Genomic DNA, 9,803 nt, shown 5'->3' on the forward strand with positions numbered 1-9,803 from the left:
CATGTTTGGAGAAGACAAACTTCGTCTGAGAAAATAAGTCCTACTTCCTCTCGTTGCATCTCATCTGTGGGTGTGGGGAGCACAGGTGCCACAGCCACTGCAGGAGTGTGAGGACCACTTGCAGGACTTGGTTCATTCCTTCTGCTATGGGGGTCCCAGGCATCAAGCTCAGGTCACCTGGCTTGGCAGCAAATGCCTTGACCCTGAGGCATCTTGCAGGCTCCCAAGTTCTATTTTCTTATTTAATGTTTCTAAATGATGAACCATGAAACAAACTCAATTATGTCTTAGTATCTAGTGTGTATGAATATGAAATGCTATGTATGCTAAATGACTCACCTTAATCAGAAAAAAAAGATGAACTGGAAATAGGTATTTTGTTAAAATCAGATATGTGTATCCTATGGTTTGTATGTTTGATCTTAATATATAAAACCATTATGAAACCAAATAAACATTAACATATTTGAGTATCAACCTTGTCTTTAAATAGTTTATTTTCCAAAAGAGATTCTTTTCTTAGCCTTCAGGCCAACAGTCCTCAAATCAGAGAGCTAAGAGATGTGGGAAGATCTAGAGGACAAAAAGAAAAGACAAAGAGGGCACCGCGGGGACAGTTGAAGGCAGGAAAAGATGCGACTACCATGTGACAGAAGCACGGTGCCATTGAGCAGTCCCTGTGCATTTGCAGACATTTATATAACGGCTGTGGGAGAAGGGCTGACCCAGTGCAGTGCAGCAGGAGCCAGAGAACCTCTCACTCACCACCTCCTCTTCCTCTTTCTTCTTCCTCTTCTTCCTCCGCCATTTCTCCTCCCCTCCTCCTCCTTCCTCCTCTTCATTTCCCTCTTCTTCCTCTCTTAATAGGTAGGTAAAGAAAGAACATTCTACTTAGAAGCTAACAAAAAGATGATGCAAAATCATATAAAAATTTTAAGGAAACTTCAAAACACAGTAACATCAGTTTGTTGTTACTTAGGGAAGTAGTAAAGTACAGCCACAGAGATGCTTTATAATAATTTTATTATACCTTATTTGCCTTTTTCACTGTTGTTAATTTTTAAAACAAGATATAATTTATAAATAAGAAAAGCATATAGCATGTTGGGTATCCTTTTTTAAATTATATTTTATTTTATGTGTATGGGTGTTTTGCCTGCATGTGTGTCTGTGTATTGTACACGTGCCTGGTACCCACAGATGGCAGAAAAGGGTGCTGGAGCCTCTGGAACCAGATTTGCAGGTGGCTGGCTATAAGCCACCATGTTGATGATGAGAGTTGAACCCTGGCCCTCTGGGACAAGCAGCCAGTACTCTCAATTACTGATCTCTCTCTCCTGTCCCTCCAGTGCAGTTTTAAAATAGATATTGAAAGCTACAGAAAAATGTGGGTATATAAATTCTTCTTTGTATAAAGCACACAAGGGCATCCTTTTATGATATTACACAAACTGTATTCATAACTTCTTTAAAGAGATAACCACTAAATTTGATTTTGAAATGCTTTTTGTGGTATTTGGCTACTGTACTGATTTCTTTTTAATAAAAAAAAAATCAGCATTATAGTCAACTCAAATTCCAACTTGTTGGCCCATCTTCCTAAATTTCCCTTATTTTTACCCTAATTTCCAACTTATCACATATTTGACATGATCTTATTACTTTGCAGTGCTTATGTTTCTGTATGCTTCCTTATATGTTAGATATACATTATTATCATATCTGAGTAAGGGTTTAATATTACTGCAAACTAGCTCTTTTTGTCTTTAGTGTGATTACTGAGGTGCATGTTATATACCCCAGGGCTTTACACATTGTCTGATTGATTCCTAATAATATTATGAGGTACTATTATTATTTCCATTTCATTGAAAAGGAAATACAGGCATAGAGAAATTAAGACATGTTGCTCAGGATCACACAGCTAGATTATGTTGTCTAGTGCAGTAGCATTAAGGACATGTGGCTGCTTTAAATTAATACAAATGGAATTAAATTAAAATTTCGGTTTTTTAATTGCCCTACCAACACTTCAAGTCCTCCATTGGTCCACGTGATTAATGTTGGATATTGTAGAGCAGAATGTCTCTATCTTTAAGAAGTTTACACTGCACACAAGAGAAACAGTAGAGCTGGGCTTGAGTCCATGTCCTGTGGTGTTTCTAGTCCAGACTTGAGTCAGAACCCTCTTCTGCTGACAATTGAGGTACCTGTGTAGAAATTCTGTGAACTGATGTTAACCCACAGGATAAAGGGCAAGAAGCTGGACAGAGAGTGAGTGGGAACTTTTTCCCTTCAGTTCATAAACATTCATTGAGCAATACTGTCCTAGATGCTGCTGATACAGGTGTGGACCCAAAGGATGAGTTCTCTGACCTCATAGAGCTTTGGATTTTACCCATATTAGACTGACATAGACAAATCACCAACCATGCAATCCGTCAGGGAGTTTTGACACATACCACAGAAAGGCAGTCAGAGTAAGTATCGTTAGGAAGTGCTGATGTAAAGGTCTCCTTGGTGAGGCATCATTTAAAGAGGACATTGAAGAGGAGCCACATACACAGTGGGCTCAGTACAGAGACTCAGATAGCAGAGGCCAGTAAGTTCAGTACCACAAAAATGGCAGACATGCAAAGGATTCCCTCTCCTTTCTGACTGGCACACATCTTCTGTTTGGGCTTCTTCTCTCTTCCTTGGTCTAATGTCACTTTTTATTCCAAGACTTATTACACCTTCATTTGCACCAGTTGAGGCCATTTTACTTCATTAATAAACATTGATGTAGTTTTTCCACTTGGTAACACAGTCCAAAACTTCCCTCTCCCTGTGGCTGAGCTTGACCTGAAGTTGCAGGATCATCTCTGTTGGAAAGTCTCTCCTCTTAAGGTCCCACCCAACAAACAGTGACAAGTCTGTCCGGTCAGAGGTTACTAGATGCAAGGAGATGCTGATAAATTTATTTTTAGAAGAAAAGTAAGATGAAAATAAACCACCACACTGTCTAAAAACAACCTGTGGAATTTAATGAGTACTTTGATGAAACAGAATTCTAAGTCTTGAAGCAAAGTTAAAATTTTCAGTATGACAATACATTGACACCACAGAGATAAACTCACTGTTTCATTGGTCAAGCAGTAGGCAAGACTTGATGCTTAGGGTGGTCCTTAAAACTCTGTGTCATGGACTCCCTTCCTGGCCATCACTGCTCAGTCTGCACATTAGGTCCAAGTCTGTGCTTCTGGCTCTATTATGACATAATTCAAGCAGATGACCATTGGTACTCTTCTACCTATTTGTCACTGAAAGGAGAAAATGCATTAATACACATACAATATTATACTGATATTATAACATTTTACAATAAAGTACTTTTGCACATAGGGTTTATAGAATAGAATCATGTATGATAAGAACTCCAAAATTATTAGCTTTTATCATTTTTACATTCAACACTCTAATCTTTTCTCTGCTTCACTGAAGCAGGTCTCTTCTAAATACATCATACTCTACCCTACTTTCTTCCAGCCCCATATCTGTGTCCTACACAGCTCAAATACAGTGTGTCTCCTTTGCTGAGCACTGCTTCTTGTCCTGACACTCTCAATTCTTCCTGCAACACCCTCCTTCAAGAAAAACAACTTTAAAACATTATACTACGTATACTGAGATTTTCTTTCACCACAAGCATTTTATATTCTATGGAAAGGACTCAAGGCAGAGGACAATCTGTCTTTTTCTCCAGGGGCTTGAGGTTTCTCTACCCTTTCCCCTCAGTTTAGGGCAGATTTTGTGGACCCTATCTCCAAGTCTCAAGCCAAGAATTCTGGGTCCAGTGAGTATGGTATCCAGGTAGATTTAGCCATGCATTTTTGGCTTCTCTTCCAGTAACAGTAGGACTCCCCAATTCCACTTAAAAGCAGTCCAGAAAAACCAAAAAATTGGCAACTGAGAATGAGTGAGTATCCAACTGCACTGGGCAAGTGCCTGATTTTAGTGGGGAGCCTGTGATGATTACCCAGAAAGGCTGGTTTTCCTCTGCAGGTTTGTGTGGCTCACAGGAGCTCCAAAGGAGTTAAAATTTACTGAATTTTGTTTGCAATATATTTGTGAAAAAGCATTAAATCCCCCAAATTGTAATGAAACTAAGTATTTTGTTCATTTTATATTATTTTAAAAAATAGCATACCATGGATTAGCCTAAGAAGTAAGAAATTTAGCAGCTAATGGAGGATGGGCCCCACACCTCAAAACCAATTGTATTCATAGGCAGTTGCACAGAACAGAGGTCATACAGGTGTCCTATGCTGCTATATTGTGATGTCAGGTGACACAAAAGAGACTAGGGGTACTGTGTGTGAGAGGTTGCAATTTCCTAAAAGTTCTTGATACTCTGTCATTGAGCCACGTTAGTCCTTCTACTTATGCTTCTTTTGGCTTTGGCTCAGGTCTCTGTTTCTGAAACATGATAAACCATTCCTTTATATGTTAATGTTGACATCAGATTCTAGATGTCAGAAGTATCTGCTGAATTAGAGTAAGATAAAGGATAGTCTTTCATGGCTACCTGAATCTGAACTGTGGTGCTTTCTTTTCTCCATCAGTGCTGTTAATACAGTTAAACAAGTGATGAGCTTCAGTGCTTAACAGGGCATGTGGGATATCCTGCATGACACCAGATAAGCCATCTTGTTTATGGAACCCTGGAATATACCAGCATGGTGCCGGCTGCTTTATACACAGCACCTTACTTTGTCTTTGCATATCTTCAATGTTATTTTGCTACTTGTTGTTGATATAACTGAAGCCCAGAGAAATTCTGTGACTTGTTCAGAGTCATCTATCTGGCTTGATCCTTTTGAGCTCTTCTTTCATGATTTTTTTCTAATTTGTCCCTTTTATCTTGATTTCTTCATTTTCTAGTTTCATTGATTCTTCAGCTACTACCAAAGCATTGTGATAAGCCTGTTGTGTCCCGATGTGTTTATATAAAATTTTGTATTAAAATTCTTTCCTATAAAATTTTATATATTTTAAATTTTAATTGGATTTTTTTGATATTTAGTTTCTTGAGGTCTTTATATATTTTGGATATTAGTCCTCTATTGGATATGGAGTTGGTAAAATTTTTTCCCATTTTGTAGGCTGCTGCTTTGTCCTATAGATGATGTCCTTTGCCTTATAGAAACCTTTCAATTTCATGAGGTCCCATTCATTAATTGTTGATCTTAGCGTCTGCACTGTCAGTGTTCTGTTCGGGAAGTTGTCTTCTCTGCCAATGTATTCAAGGTTATACCCCACTTTTTCTTCTATCAGGTTCAGTGCATCTGGTTTTATGTTGAGGTCTTTGACACACTTGGATCTTAGTTTTATGCAGGGTGATAAATATGTATCTATTTGGATTCTTCCACATACAGACATCCAATTTGACTAGTACCATTTCTTGAAGATGCTGTCTTTTTTCCAGTATGTGTTCCTAGCTTCTTTATAAAAAAAAAAAAAAAATCAGATGTCCATAGGTGTGTGGATTATTCAGGATCTTCAGTTTGATTCCATTGATCAGTCTGTCTGTTTTCATGTCAATACAATGTATTTTTTTTTATTATTATAGATGTGCAATACAAACTGAAATCAGGCATAGTGATACCTCAGTTCTTTTATTGTTCAGGATTCTTTTAGCTATTCTGAGGTGGTTTTTTTTTTCCCCACATGGAGTTCAGAATTGTCTTTTTGAGATCTGTGAAGAATTGTGTTGGGATTTTGATGGTGATTGCACTGAATCTGTAGATTGCTTTTGGTAGGATGGCCATTTTTACCATGTTAATCCTACCAATCTATGAGCATGAGAGATCTTTCCTCTTCTGATATCTTCTTTAATTTCTTTCTTGAAAGACTTGCAGTTTTTTTATACAGGTCTTTCCCTTGCTTGGTTAAAGTTATTCCAAGATATTTTATATTATCTGAGGCTATTGGGAAAAATTCTCTGATTTCTTTCTCATCCCATTTGTCATTTTTATATACAGTAATGCTACTGATTTTTGTGAGTTAATTATTTATCCAGCCTTTGCTGAAAGTATTTATCAGCTGTAGTAGTCCCCTGGTGGGATTTTTCAGGTCACTTATGTATATGATTGTATCATCTTCAAATAATGATACTTTGACTTTCTCCTTTCCATATCCCCTTGATATCCTTTTGTTGTCTTATTGCTCTAGTTAAACTTCAAATACTATATTGAATAGATATGGAGAGAATGGACAACCTTGTCTTGCTCCTGAGTTTAGTGGAATTACTTTGAGTTTCTCTCCATTTAATTTGATATTTTCTATAGGCTTGCTATAAATTACTTTTATTATGTGGAGGTATGTCCCTTGTATTGCTAACCTCTCTATGACTTTTATCATAAAGGGACATTTAATTTTATCTTGAGGGGGGCTGAGATAGAGCAATGAGTGTGGAGAGGGAGTCCAGAAGAAGATGTGGGATCCACAGGAGATGTGGGCCGGGGGGGAGGAAGCTTCAGCTGGTGATCTGTTGTAGTGCTAGCAATGAGCCAGAGGGGTTCATTGAGAACAGAGAGAGAAAGAAGATCTGCAGGCAGGCTACCCAGTCTAAATTATTTCTATTTTGTCTATCTATTATGTGTGTGCTGTGGAATGTTCTGTATGTCCTGTGGGAGCCCGTTCTCAGGTTCCTCATGGCTTTACCCAGCAGGTCCGCATAGAGGATGATTAGGACCACGGGCCTGAGTGCAGGTGTCTGAGATGGTCTGCACTTGGCTGTGCTGTGGGATGGTCTGTATGTCAAATTGTTCTGATTGGTCAATAAATAAAACACTGATTGGCCCGTGGCTAGGCAGGAAGTATAGGCGGGACTAACAGAGAGGAGAAATAAAAGAACAGGAAGGCAGAAGAGACACTGCCAGCTGCAGCCATAACAAGCAGCATGTGGAGACGCTGGTAAGCCACGAGCCATGTGGCAAGGTATAGATTTATGGAAATGGATTAATTTAAGCTATAAGAACAGTTTGCAAGAAGCCTGCCGCAGCCATACAGTTTGTAAGCAATATAAGTCTCTGTGTTTACTTGGTTGGGTCTGAGCAGCTGTGGAACTGGCGGGTGACAATGATTTGTCCTGACTGTGGGCAAGGCAGGAAAACTCTAGCTACATGTGTGTTATTGTAGATGGGTATGGATATGCCATGATGTGTATGTGGAAGTTTTCAGAAGAAAACATTTAAGAATCAGTTCTTAATTTCCACCATGTAGATCTCAAAGATCAAATTCAGGTTTTCAGCTTGATAGCCATCTCCTTTATCCATTAAGCCATCTTGCCAGCCTACTTTGTCTTACTTTTTGAGACAAACTTTGCCATTGAGCTCTGGCACCCTCCTGTCTTGGCCACTCACCCACCCCAGTGCTTGGACTGCAGGTCCACACCACCATGTCTGGCTCTTGACACAGTCTCGGGGTCCGAAGTCTGGTCCTCATGCTTGTGTTGTAATCTCTTCATCATGGAGCCATCTTCTCAGCTCTGCATGACTCCCTAGATGTAGATCAATGGGGGATACAGAGATGGATGTTACCTTCTTCTTATTATTTCCAGGCTACATTTGTAGAAGTCACATTTTTGACTCAGTTAAGAACTACTCATTGTGTAGTTAGTAATCTGCTGATACTTTTCAAGAATCCACCATATATTTGGTCTGTCTATAAACAGATTGGTCATATATGTTCATATATTGTGTTTTGACCATGTTTCCCCTCTTCTCCAAATTCCCTGGATCCTCTCCATCTCCCTAGCCATCTACCTTTATGTTCTCTCACTCCCACTCAAATGCGCTCTCTCTCTCTGTCTCTCTGTCTCTCTGTCTCTCTGTCTCTCTGTCTCTCTCTCTCCCTTCCTCTCTCCCTCCATCCCTCTCTCAGAAAAAGAAAACAACAAAAAGAAAATCAGAACAACAACAATAAAAAACCAATAAGACAAAAAAACTGTGAAACATAACAAAAGCTCATAATAATTTTAAGTAATTGTAATAAAATAGAAGATAAATTATTTTTAATTTTTGTTTCTACACACACACACACACACACACACACACACACACACACACACAGAGGCATGTGTGGAGGTCAGAGGACAACTTTTAGAAGCAGATTTTTTTTCCTTCCACTGTGAGTTGTAGGAATCAAACTCAGGTCATCAGGCTTGCATGGAAGGTGTCTTTGTTTGCTGAACCGCCTCCCTGGACTGATAAAATTAGTTCTGATAAACTAGTAAGTTTCCCTCTACATTACTCATTCCCAAGCTTTCCACAGACTCATCCCCAGAAAAAAACTGTAGTTTAAGTCTGTAGACCCGTTTATTTTTTGATAAACCCTCTTTTACAACTAGCAACTGTCTAAGATGAATTAGTAAAATAATCTGACCATTAACAATCTGACACAAGTTTATGTATGTTACTACAAAAGCAAAGCCAACTCACACTCTCATTTTAACAAGTAATAAATGATAGGACAAGATAAATCTCCATCTTGATATTATTGTTATAGGTCCTAACAAAAAGTACAAAAGGAGGGGATACTCCTGCAGTATAGTAGGCATTAACAGAAAAGACTGTGAACATGCAGGTCAGTACAGCACCAGTGGGAGGGTGTTGGATATAACTCCTACAAGAGAAAGGAACAGACTGTAGCAAAGCATGAAAGAAAAATGTGATTGCTACTTACAGTCACCTTCCAGGCTTGCTCAGCCAAGGCAAGACAATAGGAATCAGATTTTAGACTCTAGGCAATAAAAAGACCAGAATAAAACAAATTCTTCCTTGTTTCTTCTTACTCTCTGGTGCTATCTTGAACCTGCCTCTGATGGTACACCTGAGAAAATTTAACCCATGAGTTTGATAAAGGTTAAGGGTCCACATGAGAAATACATGATGAAAAGGAGTAATTAGGAATGGGAAGGCAATATATGTAGAGCCAGAACCATTCTTACTTGACCCTCGAGTCCTTCTATTTCTGACATTTCCAAGAATAGCCGCACTGTGATTGTGGTGGCAGAAATTGCAATATTATCTTCTAGCTATTACACATGTAAGATTAGGGAGAGCAGACGGAAGACCAAAGAATTCATTGAAAGAGCCAACTTCTGACCTTTGAAGATTAAAATCCACTCCAACAAATGATCTTCCAAATGACACTGTGCTAATCCTGTAGGACCCCATGTGATGGCAAAGAGAGCCTAACCCCACCATGGATGATGAAAATCCAGACTGGTATGCCAAGCAGTAATTCAAAGGAAAGACTCCATAAATTTTGGGGGAACTTGGGGTGAACTATTGAGTGCCTTTGTCCTTGAGATGGACTTTAAAGGATAAGTTGTGTTTCCACAGGGAAGAATTAGCAGGGGAAGTGTTCACGGAGCTGTTACTTCAGATAGAAGATCCAGGTGCCATTACACAGAGAGTTCCTTGTGTGCTCTACTGAGAGGAAAAGCTAACTAGGTAAGGAATGACTTAGCCCCATGGTCTCAGCTTTCTAAAGACAGAAGAGGAGGCTCAGAGCTGTAAAATAGATTTCGCTTCCCTACAAAGTCTTGTGTGGTCCTGGCAACCAGTTACAGAGTATGAGTTAGAGAATATGAGTTGAACTGAGGATAGACCCTGACTTTGTTAATGACAGCTAATAGCTATTAATTTGGGGAGCAACTCGGTGGCTGGCTATTGTGCTGGTTAATTTTTATCACCTTGATTCAAACTAGAGTATTTAGTTTGAAGGAAGAAGAAGGAAGAAGGAAGAAGGAACAT

At 39.0% G+C, this 9,803-nt stretch overlaps 1 long non-coding RNA gene across 1 annotated transcript; it reads right to left on the minus strand.

Moving 5' to 3' along the window:
* Positions 1–1,582: 1,582 nt before the first annotated feature.
* LOC119087583 lies at positions 1,583–9,352 on the minus strand. The gene is made up of 3 exons (XR_005091049.1): positions 8,728–9,352; positions 7,407–7,543; positions 1,583–3,302 (listed from the first exon to the last, which is right to left on the minus strand). It is a non-coding gene; the product is annotated as an uncharacterized LOC119087583 (long non-coding RNA).
* Positions 9,353–9,803: the final 451 nt, after the last annotated feature.

The sequence above is a fragment of the Peromyscus leucopus genome, chromosome 3 (assembly GCF_004664715.2).
Source record: "Peromyscus leucopus breed LL Stock chromosome 3, UCI_PerLeu_2.1, whole genome shotgun sequence".
NCBI classification, from domain to species: domain Eukaryota; kingdom Metazoa; phylum Chordata; class Mammalia; order Rodentia; family Cricetidae; genus Peromyscus; species Peromyscus leucopus.